Consider the following 6,882-nt stretch of genomic DNA (forward strand, 5'->3'; position numbering starts at 1 on the left):
ATCTATGCCAGAGCATGTAAAAAAAAGAATAAAGCAACAACAGCGGAAATTGGAACCAACATGCCATCTAATATGGACTGAACCAAACAGGTGAGCGGGGGACATCCTAGCCAGACTCCTTAATCAGCTATTTCATATTTCTTCAATTCTCAGCATATTCTGCTGGAAAAAGCCAAAGAGTCTGGTAAAGATAGTTGTCACATATTGGAATAAACAGTGCTTTGGGAGGAACTTAAGGTGGAGAATGTGTGAGAGCTTCTGCAGGTTACTGAGCTTCTGCAGGTCCAGAGGATTTCAAGTTAACATGTACCATTTGCACAAGCTGTAGATTTGGCACAGCCGCTGGCTTTTAACACGTGAAATAATTAACACTTCTGAAGTGATTCATGTATATAGACACTGTGATATGATACATGCATCTCCTTTCCAAGATGCACTCAGCACCTTATAAAATATAGCCATCCAAGACAAATTTGGAGTCTTAGGAGTCTATTTTCAAAAGCGCCCCTATCAAGAGCATAAGTCCTATAGACTAGTAATGCATTTTTAAACACATCTTACCTGATTGTCTGTGTAATAAAACTATCTGGAAAAGATTGGTTTGGAAATTTAAATTGGCCAGTGCCTGATCCATTTCAAATGGTCTTCATTGTACTAAATTCTAACTTTTTATCACAAACCAGAGAAACATCTCTCCCTATCAAAAATCAATTAGGTGTTAAGTTCCAACTTTCACATCAGACTGTCTTTATTTTATGAATTCAAAAAACAGACTTTCAAATAGAAAAAGTACAATAGTTGATACTCCTTCAGTACAAGATGACTTTAACAGTTTTCCTTCTGCTTTTTGGACTGAAACAAAGTGTAGAAGAACTCCATCTGAAAGAATGAATTTATAAGAAAGTTATCTGTATTTGAAAATAGGGTAGCAAGCAAAATCAGACATCATTCTAAGCTTTCATTTGAAGTGCAAGCTATATTATGTAAAAATATGGTAATTAAAGTGTATTTAATAAATGATCTTACATAGGAAAAATAAATTTTCATGCCCTTAGGTTTCTATCTCTAAATGCACACATACCAGGGAAATTTATCTAAGGAAAGAGTATCTATTACTAGAATGATGATCTGTTATGTATGCACTTGAATTACTTGTCAAACATTATCTTGCCCTGTCTCATATCTTTCCTGAGTATGCTTTATCTTTACATTATGCATACATAATATACAGTAAATATGGAGAAAAAATATGTGTTTCTGCAGATTTCTATGTTTTATAACCAAATTAGGATTCCTTGATTCTCATTGCCAAATCAGGAGTAAGAAAATAAATATACTGCATTTCTTTCATGGGTGTGTATGTGAGGTTTTTTTTCCTAAAGGAAGTGGTAGGAAAGACTGACCTCAAGAAAGCATTGATTTTGAGGTCTGAAAATTGTGGTTTGTTTTTTTTTTTTACTCTGAAATGTGGTGGCAGACTGCAGTGGCTGGCTAAAATCCTTGGTAGGAGCTGCACAGTATAGTGAAGATGACAGACAGAAAAACTTTAAGGATTAATATGATGTTTTGTTTTTTGCCAAATACAGTTTCTGGACAGTGCTGAAGGAAATCCACAGCTCACGGCTACAATGAAGCTACTAGGGCCTCCCAAATCAGTCCCTGCCCTTGTAAATCATTGGTGATGAGGAAAGATTTCTCTTTCACCTAGTGCTGGGCTTACACTGATGCCTTCATTAAAAAAAAGTCTGTAGATAAAAATCCATGTGGGGAACCTGCTTCTGTGTGTCTTATGTGAAGCACAAGTCAGCCAAAAAATTAAGATCTGTTTTCCTGCATAACCATACAAGTTGGAGCTGTGTGTCTGCAAATGCATATGCATGTGTAATTTCCTATCCTTTGATGAAAACTTCTCATATATTGAGAATTGCACTGACAGTCACACATGGAAAACTTGCTTCTTTTGGATGCTGTATCTCAGGGGTGGGCAAAATATGGTTTGCAAGCCAGATTTGACCCACCAAGGGATATTATCCAGCCCATAAGAGGTCCCTTGGCCCTGCTTGGCCTAGACACAGGGGGCAGCCAAGGCTGTGGTATGGGCATCCAGTTCTGCCAGACCTGGGTGTGCAGCAGGGCTGGAGTAGCGCTGTGGTTGGACTCTCCTGCCTGGCAGCCCCAGCAGCAGTGGCTCCTTCTGGCTGCTGCTGCCCAGTATTGCTGCCACTGCCAGCCCCACTGCCTGGGTACCAATGCCCATCTGTCCTGTACCCACTGCTGGCAGTGCCACATGGAGTGGGTGGGCAGGCAGGGTCTCCAAGGAGACTGGCTTGGGATCCTCACAGGCAGGGTGTGCTCGGGTGGGTGGATGGGATGGGACAACAGACAGCAGGGAGCAGCATCTGGGAGCAGGACAGGCAGGAAGGGGCAGAGATGGGGCTGGAGCCAGGATGGCATGGTGGCGGCTGTGTGGTCCCATGCTGGGAACAGATTGCGACTGTGCTCTTGACCACCGCCCCGTGATCCCAACCCTGGCCTACTCCTAGACACTATTCCCCATCCCCCTGCAGCCCCTTCCCATCCACTCAGCTGCATGCACCCTGCCTGCAGGGGTCCTGGGCCAATCTCCATAGAAACCTTGCCCACTAGTGCCCCCAGACTACTGGACTAATCCATCACTTAGGGACATTTGGGGAGCTCTTGCAGGCCAGGGGAGGGGTGCTGATCCAGCCCAGTGCTGGAAGCGGGGGAGGGTGCTGACCTGGCCTGCAACAGCTCACCAAAACTCCCTAAGTGACCCTCCAGCCTAAATAATTGCCCACCCCGATGTAGCCGCTAGCCAGTACCACTATGGACAACTTTGTTTTGGGTCAGGAGGAACTAGAAAACATGATGGGAAACCAACATTTTCTTTCTGTTCTGATCTGTCATGATTCATTGGTCATTTCTCATTAAGCTTTCCTGTAAAATACTCAGAGTATAAACGTTTTAATCTGAATCTGAATCTTAATAGTGAAGAGCTGTGTAAAGTCATTATATTGTGAAATAATAAAACTTACAACACGTAGCAAAGTAAATGTAGCTGGATCAGGTTTTTGCTTTTAATATTACCTCACTGTTGCATTGAAAGAGGAAGCATACCAGATCTCTCTCTGTCATCCTTGCTAACTCAGAAATTGTTTAATAATTTTGGGTACCCAAAAGGTCTTCCAACAAAATTTAGGCTAACTTTGAAAGGAAGCAAATTTTTACCCACTAGAGGCGTGCATGCATTTCCCATTACTACCCCTTTCATGGTAATATGATCATTCATCCACCACCTACCATTTAATAGTTATATTCTCAGCAAACCCTTGAAGAAAAAGGGTTACTCAGGCAAAGAGCATCTAAAGGTGTTAATGTTTCTTCCAAAGTAGTATTAATTTACTGCCCCCCTAATGACTTTTCTTTCTTTTCAATATTCATGGAGGGAAACAGGAGCTGACATTTAGCTAAGAGGCTTTTGTTTTTGCAGATGGTCCAACTTCACAAGAAAACAGTTTGCAAGAACTGAAGAGTAACTTGTGTAACTTTCTCTCTCTCTCTTTTTTGTGGCTTCTCCCGGGTCACTATCTGCAATTGTTCACCAGAGAATGCAGCAGGCAGCCCCGGGTGCCATTTTCTTAAGCTATCTATTGATGGCAGGATAGACAAATGATCACATTGCTCCAGAGGTGGCTGTCAGCTCCCACAGCAGCATTCGTAAACACCTACTGCATTTCTCAGGAAGGGCTCAGTCATTATAATGCCCAAATAAATCATTCATACGGTAAAAATTGAGAAAACCAGGCAACGATTCTTTCACTGCATTGTGCAGCACATCAGTTGCATTGGTTGTTCCTAATGTCACAGGTGTCTCTGATGTCATTAGGATGAAAACTGCTAAATGAGGAGAAGTCAGTCCTCTGTCCTTCAAAAATGTGTAATGAGCAATTTAATTTGCTTCACAGAAGTGTCTGCCAAAAGAGGTGTCTTTCTCCTCCGAGGAAATATTTACTCTGAATTTCACATTGAACAATGTTTTCAAACCCGCCTGAGATTTGTCTTCTGCCAGTTTGGACCTTTGATTCTGCTGGATGTAAAACAAAATCTATAGCTCGGTCTTTTGTGAACTAAGACTCAATATCTGAGCATTTTTCGTAAAAAGATAGGAAATTACACATATATGTACATTTGCAGACACATAGCTCCAACTTGTATGGAAAACAGATCTTAATTTTTGGCTGAGTTGTGCTTCACACAAGACACACAATCTACTTTTATGCTTGTTGAGTCCTCAAGACAACTCTGCTTTGTGCCAGCTACCCACAGTGCTGATATGGCACTGGTGCAAGAATGAGTCATCCATGCTGTCTGCACTGAGGGCTAAGAAAAAGGTGACATAAGATGGTACTATATATCACTCTGAGTTTGCCCCAGACCAACCCTGAAGGGCAGTTAAGTTAGTTATAAAGGTTGCTTTGTAGCATAAAGGTATGATGGTAGGGACACGATTCGGGACATTTTTTGCACACCACTCATATATGCAGAGCTTTACAAGTGTGAACCTCAATCTTTAGTATAGTTTCCCTTGCGTAGCAAGAGGTAGATGGAGTTCTTTTTCCTAGAAAATAATGGTAAAAAGATCTGAAGTCTCAAAGGGTTTGAACACAGAAAAATGGACAGTTCATGAAAAAGTTTGTTCATTTTTAATTCAGCATCAGAAATAAATTATTTCTTTGACCTTAAAAAAATATCCCACCTCTTCCCCTTACATAAGATAGCTACATAGGCCATTTCTCTGCAAGATAAATGTAGGGAGTGGGAGGTGGGTAGGGGGAAGATAGGCACCTTTTATCTTGAGAAGATAACAGTTTCCACATTAGCCACCTTTAGCATTTTAGTATCTGCAAATATTGGATACCTAACAGGAATTCTGTAGGCACACTGTATTCAGAGAGGTGCTCTGGAAAGACTAGCCTAAACATATTTTCAAATAGGGGTCTTGTTCCAAAAAGTCCCTCTCACGAAACGTTCTGCAAACATTTAAGCATCTCATGCACTTTCAGTAGGTAGACAAAGAAATCATCGCCTCTCAGTAGTATTCCCTAAATGACTGAGAAGCATTATCTTTCATTGCCATGTTAATGGCATTCCATTAAGCAACAGAATTAGTAGTTTCACTCTTTAACTTTGCTATCCAAAAGCTTCACATTTAGACCATGTAGAGTAGACCATTTAAAACCATTTCTCAGCGTCAATTCATTTCTTCTTACCAAATTTCCAAAGTGTTTGTCTAGTTATGCACAGAGAGCTTGTGCTGCCAACAAAACCTTTCCAAGATCAATACTTTCATTACTCTCATGAGATCCTTCTCATCCCAGGGAAATTCATTTCTTGACTCTATGCCTAGCTCTTTTTCCTAACCCTGGCCCAAGTCAGTTAAAGCTATCATCCTAATGAATTGTCCATTCAGAGGCCATTTTCATTTAGAACACAATTGTTTACAAACTTCAGTCTTCAAAATCCAGAATCTGGTGGCCTAAAGCCTGGCTCTTATTTTCTTGAGAGGGGAGGAAATGCTTTTTGACAGAAAACTTCCACCTACTATTACTAATAAAAAGAATCATCTGCTTCAAAGTTTTGAGACCCACAGAGCAAAGGGGCACTCCACTTCCTTCTTGGAAATTCCAGGTCGAAAGGTTAACAGAACACAAGGAGAAAAAAAGATTTGAAACTTTAACAGGATCCAGGTGAAAATCTGCCCCCAGGACTTTTCCATAGCTCATGTAGGGGTGAACACAGAAACAGGGGCTCCACATCTTCATTGCCTATTATAGTTCATGAAACTTTCTCTTCCCCTTCTTCTGCATGCAAATAATGCATTTATAGATTTTTTAAGTGAGAGATCACCTAACTGCTCTGAACACTCCGCTCACATACAAGTCCTCTATGCAAATACCTTGCAAAGAACTTGGTCAAATTATTTTGCTTCTAGGAACTCTAAAACAAGAATCATTTGCAGCATTGTGACGAGGGATGTTATTTAGCTTGCTATATATAGCGGCAGACCTGGGAGAAGGGTTAGGGATATGGTTGCACCCTCCTTTGGATTCCAGCTCCACTGACAGTCGTGTTTGTATTCAGGTGGAGCTGAGGGAATTAACTGACTTCATGGTTCATTATTCCCTACTCTATTTCTGCTGATCTCTGCACTCCATAGGTGTTAAATCCTTTGATCTTCCTCTGAACTACAACTATCCCACCTGTTACCCACATGTAATGTTTCTCTGTTCACCCCACAGGATGCCCAGTAAAGGTGGGCTGCTATCTAGGAACCTGTTCCTAGGGGCAAAGACATAAGTTACTGCACTGACCCTTTCCTAGGTTATTCACTGCAGCAGATGACAATCAGTGGAAGAGAGGAGTTGGTTTTCCTGGGCCTGGGCACTGCCAGCAGCTGAAGCAAGTTCTCCCCAACTGGCTGTTTCTGTGTTGGAGGTGGAGGGTAGTGGAAGCCACTTACGGACATGCTGTGATGAGGGCAGGGGAGAAGCAATCGGGGCAGAGCTGTAACTGCCCCCTGCCGCCCTTGCTCTTCCCCTCCTCACATCAGGGAGAAGATTCCCAGAGGTCCTGAGGGGGTGAATGGAAGTCATGAGCACGAGAGGCCTGTGGGAGCATGAACGGCAGATGATATTTGGGGCTGAGCAGGGTGGTGGGGATCTGTGGGGGTGAAATGGAGTGTAAGAGGATTGTGAGAAAAAGGGATCATGGGCAAAGGAGGCCTGGGGGCTAGAGGGGTGGTGTAAGGAGCTCTGAGGTTTGGATGCTCAGGAGGGCAGGGGAAGGGGGGGGGGGGGGGGG

The sequence above is a fragment of the Gavialis gangeticus genome, unplaced genomic scaffold (assembly GCF_001723915.1).
Source record: "Gavialis gangeticus isolate Ggan-Ray unplaced genomic scaffold, GavGan_comp1, whole genome shotgun sequence".
NCBI classification, from domain to species: Eukaryota; Metazoa; Chordata; order Crocodylia; family Gavialidae; genus Gavialis; species Gavialis gangeticus.